General features: G+C 36.7%; 1 protein-coding gene across 3 annotated transcripts in view; it reads left to right on the top strand.

The window, feature by feature from the left end:
• CRPPA (CDP-L-ribitol pyrophosphorylase A) overlaps window positions 1–13,818 on the top strand; it is a 110,424-nt gene that overhangs the window by 9,494 nt on the left and 87,112 nt on the right. The window lies entirely within an intron of this gene.

Here is a 13,818-nt window from a genome sequence, read left to right as displayed (position 1 = left end):
TTTTGATGTTGCCTGACAAAGTAATTGAATTAAGGAACATAAGAATGTCACTTTATGTAACAAATTGGAAAACTTCCTGCAAGAGAGAGGTGTCTGTCTTCATTTGATAACTACAGAATTCTGAAGAATTGGAGAGCTAAGACTCTTTCCCAAAACTGACACACGTGATTTTGTATATATATAAAAAAAAAAAAAATTATCAGGAGAAGCTATCATCTTCAGTTCTTCCTATAGTCAGATTCTTTGCATATCTAACAGGGAGTCAGTTCTTCAATCTTTCAGTACAAAAAGCAATCACTTCCTTTTGCATTATATGGAAAGATACAAAACCTGGCAGAAACATCACACTAAATCATTGGTGTAACAGGGGTAATGTTGTATTGTTGTTTATCTGCATACCATATAGATAGCATAATTATGAGGAGCTTTAATGTTCTTTAAATGGCAATTGATCAAATAAGTTATAGCACTTCTAGCTGCCAATTGTCAGACAAATAAATTGTTTTATTACACTTACTAACCAGTTTGTTATTTGCCTCTAGGAATCAAAATGTGCACCTTTTCCACAACTAATAAATTATGCCTTAGATCCCCTAAACAATCCCTTGATTATGTGAAAATATTACTTTGTAACCAATTAAATTCCATTTATGTTTTTGGAGTAATTTTGTAATTAAAATTACATGTTTCTAGAAACAAGTTCTTTATTGATAGTAAAAGATGGGAAAAGTGGAAGCCTCAGAAGTCATCAGTCCAAAGCCTCTAGCAGTATCTCATTGCCAACATTGCATTTTAAACAACATAACTGAAAAAAATAAATTGCTTACAAGAAAAAAAAAAAAAAGATCAGGAAGGCAGGGGGGAACTTGTTCTGCTGTTGAGAATTACAAAAAAAAAAAAAAAAAAAGCACATACATTCAGTTTCTTTCACTAATTAACAAACTAAATTTGAAACTATAGTTTATTCCTTGAAAGGTCTGAATCAAAATGGCATTCTTAAAAGCTGGTTTCTGGAAGCTGTCTAACATTATTACTTTTATTTCCAGCTTTAGCAACAGTCTGAAGAAATCACACATGCCAATACAGATGTACAGTGTCATGGACTCTTACTGACATACATAATCAGTCAAAGTAATACTTCCAGACAGAAAACACTATGTATTATACTTGGCTTGTTCCTGTCTCTGAGTTTACTTGTACTGGTGCTGGAGTCATTGGTCTTACTGTATCAGAAAACTGGAGCAGAAAACATGCACCCACACTCATACTGTTCTTTTATCCAGATAGACTGCAAAATAAAATGCATTTCTTATGGTTTTTGAGTTTTGTTAGTGAAGTATGGTGAGTGGCAAACCAAAAAACACCTCTTTTGCTCAAGTATGGTATACTTGAATGAGGATGGCCATGCTGGAGCAGTTCTGCTCACTCTTTTTCCCTTAGAAGCTATTCTCTTTTCATGTTTTCTTATCTCCTCTGTTTTTACCAGGTATGGAATATTTTACACATGATCTTGGTCCTTTTCACTATGCTTAAAGACTGATTTTTTGCTAGCTGTAAAGGCTGCATCAGAAACAGACAATTTTCGATTAGTATTTATACACTTTTTCTTATCTGAAGTCATCCTATGCTTGTGCTCTCAGAGGTTCTGCTTTCATTGTATGCTTGATACCTTGGGTGGTCTTATGCTCTTCTGTCAGACACTTGTGTAAAAGCAGATTTCAAAGCCTGATCACACATTACCAGCTTGGTATGATTTTTATTCTACCCATGGATTGAGTACCCATAGTTTAGGAGACTGACTTATGTAAAAAATATGAATGAATTTTAGGGGTGTTACATAGCAATTTTAGAACAAAATAACATTTAAAGAGCTACATTATTGTGGAGAATCTGTTCAGTGTAGCCCTGAAGGTTCTCTGAATACGTGAGGAAACCAAGTGTGGTTTTGCTGCTTTATGGAGAACAGTTACAAAAACACACGATTCCCCTCTCAACGCTGTAGTAATGGGCAACTATCAGAAACATACTGCTGTTTCCATAGCTTATGGCATTACTGGCTCTATAGAAAGCTACAGCCTTCTCAGCCAAGTTGTTGTTTTCTGCTTGAATGGAGAGCTAATGTATTGTTAGCAAATACTGAAAGTCTTTGTCCTAACAAGATGTAGTGTTTGGTGGCAGGAAAGTACTAGAAAGGGGAGAAACAACTCTTTTTCCTAGTCTCACTTTAAGTGATTTAGACAATGCATTGCGTTCATTATGAAGGATGTAACTAAACCAACTGAAATAGTGATAGACAGAAATAATATACAGAAATAATAGAAACATACATTTTAATCAGCCCTTTTTTCTTTGCAGCATTTCTGTGTTGCACTAACAGCTGCTTAAAACAACTAGTATTTAACCCTTTAAAAAAGGTGACTTAATTCCACATATCTTAATTTCTGGAAATCTACACATACAGTAATTTTTACCTTACTTTTTTTAGATAGTATTAGGTTATCCCAGAAATAATTTTTGAGCATAACTTCCTGTAGTTAAGTAGTTGTTGAGGTCACTTATGTCTATAAAATGTGCCTCCTTTAAATTTAGAGAAACTACATTTATAACATGGCTGTTGATTTGATGGTAATTAGAATCTGTATGCTTCATCTGAGAAAAAATACAACTTTGGAAAGTGATGCAGCCTTTAGCAAAGATGTATGTTTAGTCACCCAAATTTCTCCTTGCTGCAGAAGATCAAAGTAGAGAGAGTAGTTCCTTAAAATAAAGGAAATCTCAGCTTGTCCAGCATGTATCGGGAGCTGAATAAAAGCCTTGGATCATTCTAGCTACTTAGGTATGGCAAGCTCTGAAAGGAATTCTTGGGCATATCTCTCTGGCTAAGGATTAGGCTTCTACCTCTCTCTTAGAGAAAAAAAAGTTTTTCCCCTTTTCACCAAATATTTATTGCACTGAAAAGAAATCTGAGTTTTCATCCAGAAATTCTTCCAACTTGGAGTTAGTGATCTTGGTGGTTGTGGCAAGGACAACTCCAGCCCTGCAGGTTAGGTGAAGCTTCTGACAGCCAACTGGGCCTGTTTCATATGCTGTAATAGTTTGCTGGACTGGTTTTGTGTGTGTCCTCCTGTTTCCAAGTAGGTATGTGGGATGTGGTACAGATAGAACTAAAACTGCCTTGGGGAGTATTGGAGCATGTAGGAGAGAATTCATGAGGGTTTCAGGTTCATACACACGTGTATTAGAGTCACTGTTTGAGTCAAGCTTGCATGGTAAAGTAAAATGATCCATTTTACAAGGCCTTTGGTAACAGAGAAAGTCTTAGATGGAGCTTGTACAAAGAGGTGACTTGAAATTTTTATCTATTGGGCTGAAGAAAAAGAAGCTTTGGCGCAAGGTTTCTTGCGAGGAGAGGGCATGTGCAGTTTTGAGAGAAGCAGCTGAACTATTTCAGGAGGCAAAGACATTTGATAAGCAGGGTTACTTAAGGAACTCTGTGACTACAAACTATAGTGCCTGTGGTTTTGGTTGCTCAGGACTATGTCTGTGGGAAAGGGTTAATTAATTAAATGTGGCAGTTGTGCATTTGGTTGATTAAATTGTGCAATAGTGCTCCCACAACACCAAGATTTTTTTTCTTCATACTACAATGAAATCCAGTGGATCAGCAGCTGTCGCATCATGGTATTGCTCATTTTGTGTAGTTGGAGACTTTGTGGAGGCAAAATATAACTTCTTACCTGTAACTGGTAACTCCAGTTGAATACAGATGTTAACTATTCTTTATACAGACTTTAATATGCCTACTCCTTTGTGGCCCAATACACTCTCATTGATAGCATTTTGCAGTGTGAATCAGTTATTAGGGTACAAAAGATGACTTGTTCACAGTAAGATGTCTCTTATTACATGTTAATGCAAGATAATACTATGTAGTCAAAGTAAAATGAATAGTTTTGTTAATTTTAGAGGAAAAATAATTGTTCTTGTAATTCATCTTTATAACAGATACTCTGCGTTTTGCTTTCTAGATTTGCAGTATAGCAGTAGTTAGAGTGCAGGTAGCTCTATCTATTGTCATCTTACAGTCAATGAATGCCAAAATTTAAATCTGCAAGTAGATTTCAAAGTATTTCTAAAAATATTGAAAAGTATCACTTAATTACTGGCCACGTGATTTGCTTTGGAATGTTTAAATTGCTTAGACTGAATTTTACATGTTAAGAGAAACATGCAGAAATTATGAAAATATGAAATGCATCCAGTGGATCATATACTTGGTAAGGATCTTTGGTACACTTTACACCAACTCTGAAGGTCTTTAAAACAAGATATATCAAGAAGAAAACAAAGTCTTAAATAAGAACGTATTGTTAAACATTACTAGTTATTGAACTTTGACAAAAAATAGTTGAATATGTTGGTTGTAATAAGACTTTACTTGGCCAATAATAAGATAAAATATATTTTACTGAATATAAAACACTACTGCATTTATGGAAAACACATTTCTTCAACCATTCTTGGATTTCTCACAAGGAATGCACTAATAAGGAATGTACTAGAGGAAATACTGTATCATTTTAATGACATTAAAAATGTATATATTGGTCTAATCGTGCTGAGTTTTGTAATTTTGTTCTTTATTGTGATTCATATAGTTCAGCTGATCTATGGCAGTAATTGCTGATGAAAGAGCAATATAAGTGGCATATTCTCAAAACTTGATTTCATATAATTTTTTTTTAAAAAAGTGAGGTTAAAAGTAAGCATTCAAAATAAAGTAGTTGCAGTACTGCTCTGCTTTTTCTTAGTGTGTATGTAAGTTCTAGGGTCTGCTCCTTTTTGACTTTCAATATGTTTTTGAGGTTGTTTTCAGTGCTGTGTTAATACAGTGATGTGCTTAGTTGTGCCTTCTTCCTTCACCTCATAATAGAGATATTCAGTTCTGTACTCCTGTTGTTTTGAGAGCAATCTTTTTTTTAAAATCTTTTTTTCCCACAAAATAACATCTAGAATTTAGTATTTTGTCAAATAGATCAAAACGAAATTTACTTACACTTAGAGGTAAATGCTTTAAATAAGGAAGAATAGAAATTATATAAAGTAAAAAGAACATGTGCACACTTAATTTTTGAACTTCAGTTTCTGTTACTGGTAATCTTCTTTTGTTGCTATAGCTAATTGGGGCTCTGACATATCTTGTTGTACATGTGCTATCCCCAGTTACTCAGATAGTATGTTATGATAAAGGTGACCTCATTAGAAGAAATGTTTTCTTTTTCTTAAACAGTGCCATAAATATACATTACATTTGTTTAAGGCATCCTGGGTCTTTGAAGTCAGTTCAATCTACAACATAGTGTCAGCTCATTAACATTGGATCAAAGTGTACATGAAATTTCTGATTAAACATCCCCTCTTTTGCAGCTAGGAATAAACACAATTATAACTTCTTCCTTCCTAGTGTTGGTTTAAGATTAGCATGTGCCCAATTTTAGTGAGTTTGACTCTTGCTCGTAGCCAGCTGGGTAAACAGACTTTAAGGAAATTAGGTGAAGTTTAGCATACAGCCCTTTTTTCATAGTGTTCAAAACTGCTTACATCTGTTCTAATTAACCTTCTTTTTGTCTGGCTGATGATTAGGTTTAATATCTGTGTTATACCAGGCTTGTTTAACTTTCCAACCAATGCTGTCCTTGGGCATTTAAAAGCTGCCAGTACAAATATGTCAAGAGAGCTGGAATTACACTGGCTTCTGATACTGCCTGTGTAGAAGAAATGTGAGTATTTTGCTAATGAGTTGATCATTATTAATCAAAGAAAGTGTGCCCATAATTAATTTGAATTTTTTTCCCCAACAAAATTAAGGAAATTTGAGAATTATTCTTTTGGTTAAAAAAAAGGAAAATACCTGCCAGAAAAAAGGTATCCTTGTTTCTTCAGCCTTAATCCCTATTAAGTACACAGCCCAAGTTGTGGATTGTACTTGTCTATGCTACGTGATAGAGTCTGGGTGTGAGTGTGGGTGAAAGTATGATATGCCCTGCACTCAAATTTGTATTTCTGCATGATAATGAGAGTACCTCTACCTTTACTGTGGTCTGCTATTCTTTACTGAGTCATCCTGGTTGTCCTGTAGTCGTGACTGCATGCCACATCTGGATCTTCAAGAGCAGTTTGCAGTTGAGGTATTGGTTTGCAGGGGTCTTCTTCTGGACAGGGTGTTTACAGGAGTTAGAGGGGGAAGACTCTTGACAGGTTTCATTTGAACCCATGCAGCCAGACTGCTGCTTTGCTGTACAGCAGGTGGATGGATTCTGGGTGCAGATTGAGGTTATGAACTCTGTGGACTGAGTGCCAGGCTTGCATCATTTCAGTTTTGGAAGGTTGGCTAGTTGGGGCTTGAACAGGTGAGTTCTCATACCTGAGTTTAGAAAACTTTGCACATATAGCCAAATTGCCAATACCATCTGTACTTCTGTATAGGAGTAGTAGCTTATAGTTTGTGTCATTACTTTATCTATGACCCTGTATTTTCAATCTAAACAACTGTTTTGCCAGATTTCTCTGGGTTGGAGGAGGTAATACTCCAAGTCTTCCATGTCTGCATCAGAATTTGAAAAATTCTCATAGATTACCCCTTTTGGGTATAGAGATGATAAAATGTAGCCCTAGACAACAGCTGGATACAAAATGCAGAAAAAGGAAAAAAAAAAAAAAGAAACATAAGAAGAGAGATATTTCAATGTGACACCTTGAATGGGCATTGGAAGAGTTATCTAATTGCTTGGTTTTATAAAAATAATTATATGGCTTTGTTAGGTATTTTTTCCATTCATCTTTTTAGTATAAAATGTCTGAAAAGAACAATCTTAAATGTGTGAAATATTTTCATCTTATAATAGAGTTTTTGAATTTTGCTTTAAAGATTCTATTTGATAAGTTTGAATTACAAACTCTTTCATTTGAGACCATTCTTTTAATTTGAATGGTATTACTGTGTACTACTGAAGCATGTTGGTTTATATGATGCAATTAGTTTGTGTTCACGTCTGAATAGAAATTTGTTCCTACGTCTTTCATGCTTCAAAGATAGTGTGTTTATTTCTGTGTTTTGTCATACTGTAGATGACTGTGAATGCCCTTCATGACAGGCAGTTTGATGTGTGTAAAGAATACTTTCCCTGTAGTAACATGTGGAAGCAGTTTGATGGAATAAAATGAGAAGAAATTAATCATAGTTATTCTGAGCTTCTTTTGCTGGTTTGTAGCCAGACCTAATTTAGACTGAAAGCCTTAGGAGGAGGTAGTGTTTGGTAACATATAAATAATCATTCACCTAATAAAAACCATTCCAGGACATATTTGTAAACTGCTAGATACCTCCCTTGTCTAAATCAACACCCTTAGTTGTGTTATGTAGTTAAACAGCATCCTAGTGCAATCATTGTCCTCATGGAAAAGCAAGATAAAATTTAAATTTACCTAATTGAACTCTATATATTTAACTGTATGGAGTTCCAAGGCTGATATATTTGTGTAACTAGCCCCACCGTCTCCAGGATAGAGTTTCAAAGAAGTCACCTGATTGAAATGATGAAAATACAAATAGAAATATAAAACATGTATTTACTTAATGCTGCTAGACATCTGAGGAAATAGAAGGGATAGGGAAATATCTCCTCTAGGGATAGGAAGGGATAGGAAAGCACAGGGAAAATGAATTTTGGGGGAGATGAAGGCTGTGAAGAAAAGTATTGTTGGCCTACTTAAAGTAGATACAAGCTGTTCTAGAGGGATGAAAGAGTCTCATTTAGGAATAGACTATAAAGTTTGGAGTAATGATTCCCACTCATTGGAGTTCAGGGTTGCCAATTGGCTGTGCAACTGAACTTTGTGGGTCTGCATTAGTAGTTGGGGCCTATTGGGGACAAGGGCCATGCCAAAGACATAGCATACTTTTTTTTTTTTTAATACTATGCCAGTCTGGGGGATCTGTGGTTGTCTGAGCTTGTTACCAGCTTGTTGTAAAACAAAAGGAATTGTAGTTGTGGTACTTTTTGTAACGATTTTGTGCCACTGCATTTTGGTTTTCCCCTTCATGGTCTATATCATTCAACTTCTTGAGCTTTGCAGCTATGTAATGTTGTTCCTTTTTTACTGGCTACCAAAAATTACCAGATCAGTGGTGTGGTGTGTGTTGGTTTTCGTGCTTATTTGGAGCTTCTGGCTCTTCGATAACTTGTTCTTGGTAGGCTGCATTCTTGGAGTATTTTTTCAGCTGAGTAACACACTGTGTGTTGGGGTTATTTGTAAGCCTGAATTATTTCTTGCTTATTATGAGCTCCATCTCCCCCTCAGTCATCCTTTTCAAAATTTTAATGGTTCTGCTTTTTTTTCTTTTTTTTTAATATAAAATTGTCATTTTAATGAATATTCAGTATAAACAAGCTATACTGCATTGTGTTAGCCAGGTTGCTATGTTGTGTGTAGGCTTCTGTGGCCTAAAGCTTCATACTTTCTTTGTAACAAAAGGTGTTGTCAGTACTGCCTGGATTTTACTCTCCTTCAACAGATGACACTGTCTAATCTTAAAGCAGCCCTACAGCCCTTGTTATGTATTCACTGCATACACATATCTAAACAATATCTTACCAGAACAAAGTATGATTAAGTGAGAATGGTTTGGTGTTATTGTTCAATGGAAAGGTGGATAGATATACCTTGAATAACAATAATTTATTACACTCACCTGCATGATGCGCTTCATTCTCTGGTTTTTATTTCAGGCACCATCAAATCTTTAAATCTTGAATGTATGCTGTGCTCTATCTGGGCAGCCATGCAAAAAACTGAATACAAGGCTGAGAACCTGTTTGCAAATGGTTTTGATTTTTGCTGTTTAAAATGCATTATAAAAGACACCTGTTGTTTCTAAAAGTGCCTGGAGGCTCGTTGAGCTTTCTGCTTCAGTTTTCAGCAGATGGATGGATGTTCTTGCTTCTGAGAGATACCAGTCTGTCCCTTCTACTGAAGCTGATGAAATTCTGTGTTGTCACTATGCTTTAGGGCCATTTAAGGAAATTATATAACTTTTTTTTTGTTCCAATATTTTGTCTGCAAAGAAGAATTGGCCAGTTAGCAGTGTTGGTTTCAATGTCTCTTATGCAATGAAAGGGTATTTTAAGGGCTTGCCCACAGATTTTTGATATGTCAACTAGTTTACTAAATAAAATAAGCAAAAATGGGGGAAAGAAGTGTATGCTTTTCCTGGACATGCCAGGTTCACCAAAAGTAGTGCTTGACTGTCTTTGAAGTGGAGTGTCTTGAAGGCTGTAAAGTGGAGATTTAAATAAATTCAGATTAATTATCCACTTCACATTCAGGAAGGGTGTATGATGCATTTAGTAGATGATTTGAAAGCAAAGAGACTTGAAATCTGGGTCAGAATTATTAGAAATTGGAAGAGAGAACTCTTTCCTACTCTGTGGGTAGGGAAGTGTTAGTATAACTGAGTGAGAGGGTTGATCTGCCTGAGGGTAGGAAGGCTCTAAAGAGGGAGTTGGACAGACTGGATTGATGAGCTGAGGTCAGTTGTATGAGGTTTAACAAGGCCAAGTGCCAGGTCCTGCACTTGGTTCACAACCCCATGAAACAGGCTTGGGGAAGAATGGCTGGAATGCTGCATGGAAGAAAAGGACCTGGCAGTGCTGGTTAACAGCTGACTGAACATGAACCAGTAGTGTGCCCAGGTGGCCAAGAAGGCTCATAGCATCCTGGCTTGCATCAGAAATTGTGTGTCCAGCAGGACTAGGGAAGTGATCCATCCCCCTGTACTTGGAAATAGTGAGGCCACACCTCTAGTACTGGGTTCAGTTTTGGGACCCCCAGTACAAGAAGGACATTGAAATGCTGGAGTGTGTTCAGAGAAGGCCAGTGAGGCTGGTGAAGGGTATAGACATAATGTCATATGAGGAGCAGCTGGGGGAATAGGGATTGTTTGGTCTGAGGAAGAGAAGGCTGAAGGGAAACCTTACCAGTCTCTACAACTACCTAAAATGAGGTTGTGGTGAGGTGGCTGCTGGTCTCTTCTCCCAACTAAGAAGTGATAGAACAAGAGAAAATAACCTCAAGTTGCACCTGGAGAAGTTTAGATCGGATATTAGGAGAAGTTTTCTTACTGAAAGAGTTGTCAAGCATCGGAAGAGGATGCCCAGGAAAGTGATGGAGTCATTATCCTTGGAAGTTTCCAAAAGATGTGTAGATGAGGCACTTGATGTACTGGGCATGCTGGTGTTGGGTTGGTGGTTGCACTTGACCTTAGAGGTCTTTTCCAACCTTAATGAATCTGTTATTCTATAAGATCCACGTTTATTTGATCTTAAGCTGCATGCTTTAGACTCACAAGGTTTGTTTTTGTGGGAGGCAAATTCAAATTTTAAAAAAGATCTGTTAAAGTATAGCAACATTAACAAGTACTCACACTTTTAAGTGAGGACATTTTTTTTTTAATTCAATTTTTTTTTTTTTAGAATTCATGTCTGAACGTCGTGCCTGAAAGCTGGGCCAAATACCTGAACATTCCGGGCATAAACAGCAAGTCAGAGCTACTCAAATTAGATCAAATAAAGTTAAAATACCTGAGAGTCAGTATATACTCCCTTCACTAATGTGGAAGTAAGTTCTTTGTTACAGATTTAGAACCAAAAAAACAACATGGGAAGTTCCTTTCAAAGAAAATATTTGGTTTTATAACTTAATAGACATAGACTAGCTGGAGTGGTTCTTTTACACCCCACAGTCGTCAGGGGCAAAAGCCTCTTTAGATACAGTAGCACCTTACTGTATTATAGGCCCTACTGTGCCCTAGTTTGTAAGTTTCTGAACTAAAAATGTAGTCTGTAGCCCTGTCTTAAATATGTAAATAGCCTGCACAGATGATTGCAAGACTGTTAGGAGTGGTATTTGAAAAGGGCTTTTTGCTGATTAGGGAGGATACTTGTGTTAACCAGAAGAAAGTGCTGCAGAATGAGACATACATCTTAAACAGCACCCCTGTTTGGCTTGTGTTTAAGAACAAAATTCAGCCCCCTCAATTCCTCTGTTTCTGCATGCCAAATGTTATGTTTACACCATGAATGAAGATACCCATGAGCCAATTCTGGAAGCACAAGCATGTGTAGCGAGGTCTAAGCCAGCTTGGGTTTGGCTTGTTGGTGTATGCCAGCTAGAGAATGTCACCAGAAGTGTTGCAGATGCAAGTTTTCCTGTGTTAGGAACTCAGCAGTCTTGTCTCATACTAACACAATGCAGGGCATACACAGGCCAGTATTTTCCTCTGCTTGATCCCAGTTTCACCCAGTCTGAAAGTGGCCTTAAGGACTAACACAGATCTTGTGTCACTGAGGGGGTAAGCACAGCCCTGTGTTGGGTCACATTGATTGAGGGAGCCTGGACACATGTGCTGAGACAGAGAAAGGTCCTGCAGAAAGGTGAGCCAGTACTCAGAACAACTACCCATGAATTTCTGTACCTTGTCTCAGGATTTTGAGATTTCAGCTCTGCTGTATCTTAGCAAGTAGGCTCTAGCTTATGACTTCATGGCTTTTGGACTTCTGCTTCTCATTATATGCAGGTTTTCTGTGTAGTAGAAACTTCCTGGCTTTAGTGAGTACCAGAGCCATGCATTCTGCCTTTAAAGCATAGAGCAGTCAGGTATTCAACTGACCTTTTTTTGGAGTACAAGCTGATTTGAAAAAAAAAATTAAGTGACTGCTAGTTCGTTCATAGTTAGAATTTCCCTCTGATCAGAAGTCAGCCATAAATGTTTTTCTTTGTAGTAAACTTTTGTTTTCAGTGAGTGTCAGGTAGAGTTTGAGTGGACTTGCTGCAGAAGGCATCTTGCTGTGCCCACCTTGTGATTTCTCATTGAAACACAGGCAAGGCAAGTGAGAAACTCTCAGCCTGCCCCACTGGACTCAGTGCTGGGGTAATATAAAGCAAAAATGTAATTGTTTGAAAAGTACCATATGTTGAATTTTAGGTGCTATGAAACTTTTTAATTACTTGAGTAATTCATTGAGGATTTAAAAAATGACATGTTTAGATTTATTAGAAATGAGATCTTGAAACTTCTGGAAGAGCTGTGCTTCAGCAGTGCAGGAGATGTGGTTCCGTATTGTCACAAAGATACAGATTCAGACATTGATTAATTTTTATTGTGCAATAAAACAGATGTCAAAAAACAATGTCTTTCAGAGCTCTTAAGAATATGATTTGGAGTTTTTCTATTTTTTGGGGGATTGCAGTTTGGTTTTTGTTCCCCAGAGTGCGTGTTTCACTTGAGATTTGGTTATGCAAGTCACATTGTCTTTTCTTGGCCTGTTTTGTCCTTAAAATGTGACATGACATGATTGTTAAAAACTGCAATAAAATATTGGATCAGCCTAAGAAATTGTCTTTTGCTAACTGTTTTTCTAGAATGGTAACTGTTTCAGAAAAAAAAAAATAGGCTTAACTAATTACAGAAAAGCTGTGGCTAGCATGCTGCTCTGTCTCTTTTCCCGTGACCTTCTAATTTTATAATTTTTTTTTTTTTTGTATGTGTATGTGAGACCAATTAAACTTTGACAGCAGAGCAAAATAGCAAAATGCCCAGCAGCTGGAATATAGAGATAATAATCCATGTCCAGGGACCATAGGAAATAGAGGACACAAGTTGCAGATAATTCTCATGGCCAGCTTTTCCTCAAAGCATATCTGTCAGAGTTGCTCCTCATTTAATACATTGACTTATTACTAAAATTACAGTGGTGTTTAGTTTTGTCAGTATGTCTTCTCTATGACAGAAGTAAAATTGATCCTGCCCAGGACAGAGAGGTGGACTGGATGACCCATAGAGATCCTTTAGAGACAATTTTTCTGTGGTTTCATAGCTCTCACTGAGCTTTCTTTACTTTGTTTTGCCTTTGTACGACAACATTTTGCTCCATCTGTTATTTTACATGGGAAAAGATACCTATACATTGGAGAAAAAACATGCTTTTCAGGTTTTTGAGAAAGTGGTTCGGATTCATATGAATCATTTTAATCTCTTCTTTCCCTCCTTCCTGCCCCAGTGGCTCATGCATATCTGAACTCTTTGGGCATGAGAAATTGGTTCACAACTCTTTCCTAATGCTCTAAAGGAATGAACCAAGATGCTGTATTTTAGAGCTCGTAAAGTGCTCAGTGTTCTGACTCCATTCCTCTTTGTTTTATTGTTCAGTAGTGTGAGAGAAAAAAATACTGGACTCACTTTTGGTATCACATTCTGTATTGTGTCTTCTTCTTACCTGAGGTTAGAAATCTTGTAGTGGACAGGATTCATCCGTATGGGAGCAGGATTTGCCTACAAGATACATGAAATCAGCAATAGCAGTGCTCTTATTTTACGTGATGAGACCTATATTGTTTTAAAGTCAATAATAAGCAATGTATTGTAAGGAGGCTTGTCTCAGTGGTTAGCTTTGTTACAAAGCATGCTTTTTTCCCCTGAGACTTGATTAACAGTGTTCTGCTATGGCATCCTTTCCTTCATTACTGTGTGAACAATTCTTGTCCCAATTGCTTTTAGCTGCTTATAAAGTTGATCTGAGCATTTAATTAGTGACTGATTTCTGGTATCAAAATGGTGAAAACCAGCTTGGAGTGATCTGTTTCTGAGATAGATAAGAAAGATAAAATATACATTGATGAGAAGATAAAAGATACATGTTTAGTTGATTTTAAATCTAAGCAAACCTAAAGCTGAAGTAATAATTTAATTATCTGTTCTGG

This window comes from Heliangelus exortis, chromosome 2, assembly GCF_036169615.1.
Source record: "Heliangelus exortis chromosome 2, bHelExo1.hap1, whole genome shotgun sequence".
Lineage (NCBI taxonomy): Eukaryota > Metazoa > Chordata > Aves > Apodiformes > Trochilidae > Heliangelus > Heliangelus exortis.
This window is presented reverse-complemented; position numbering and strand designations above follow the sequence as displayed.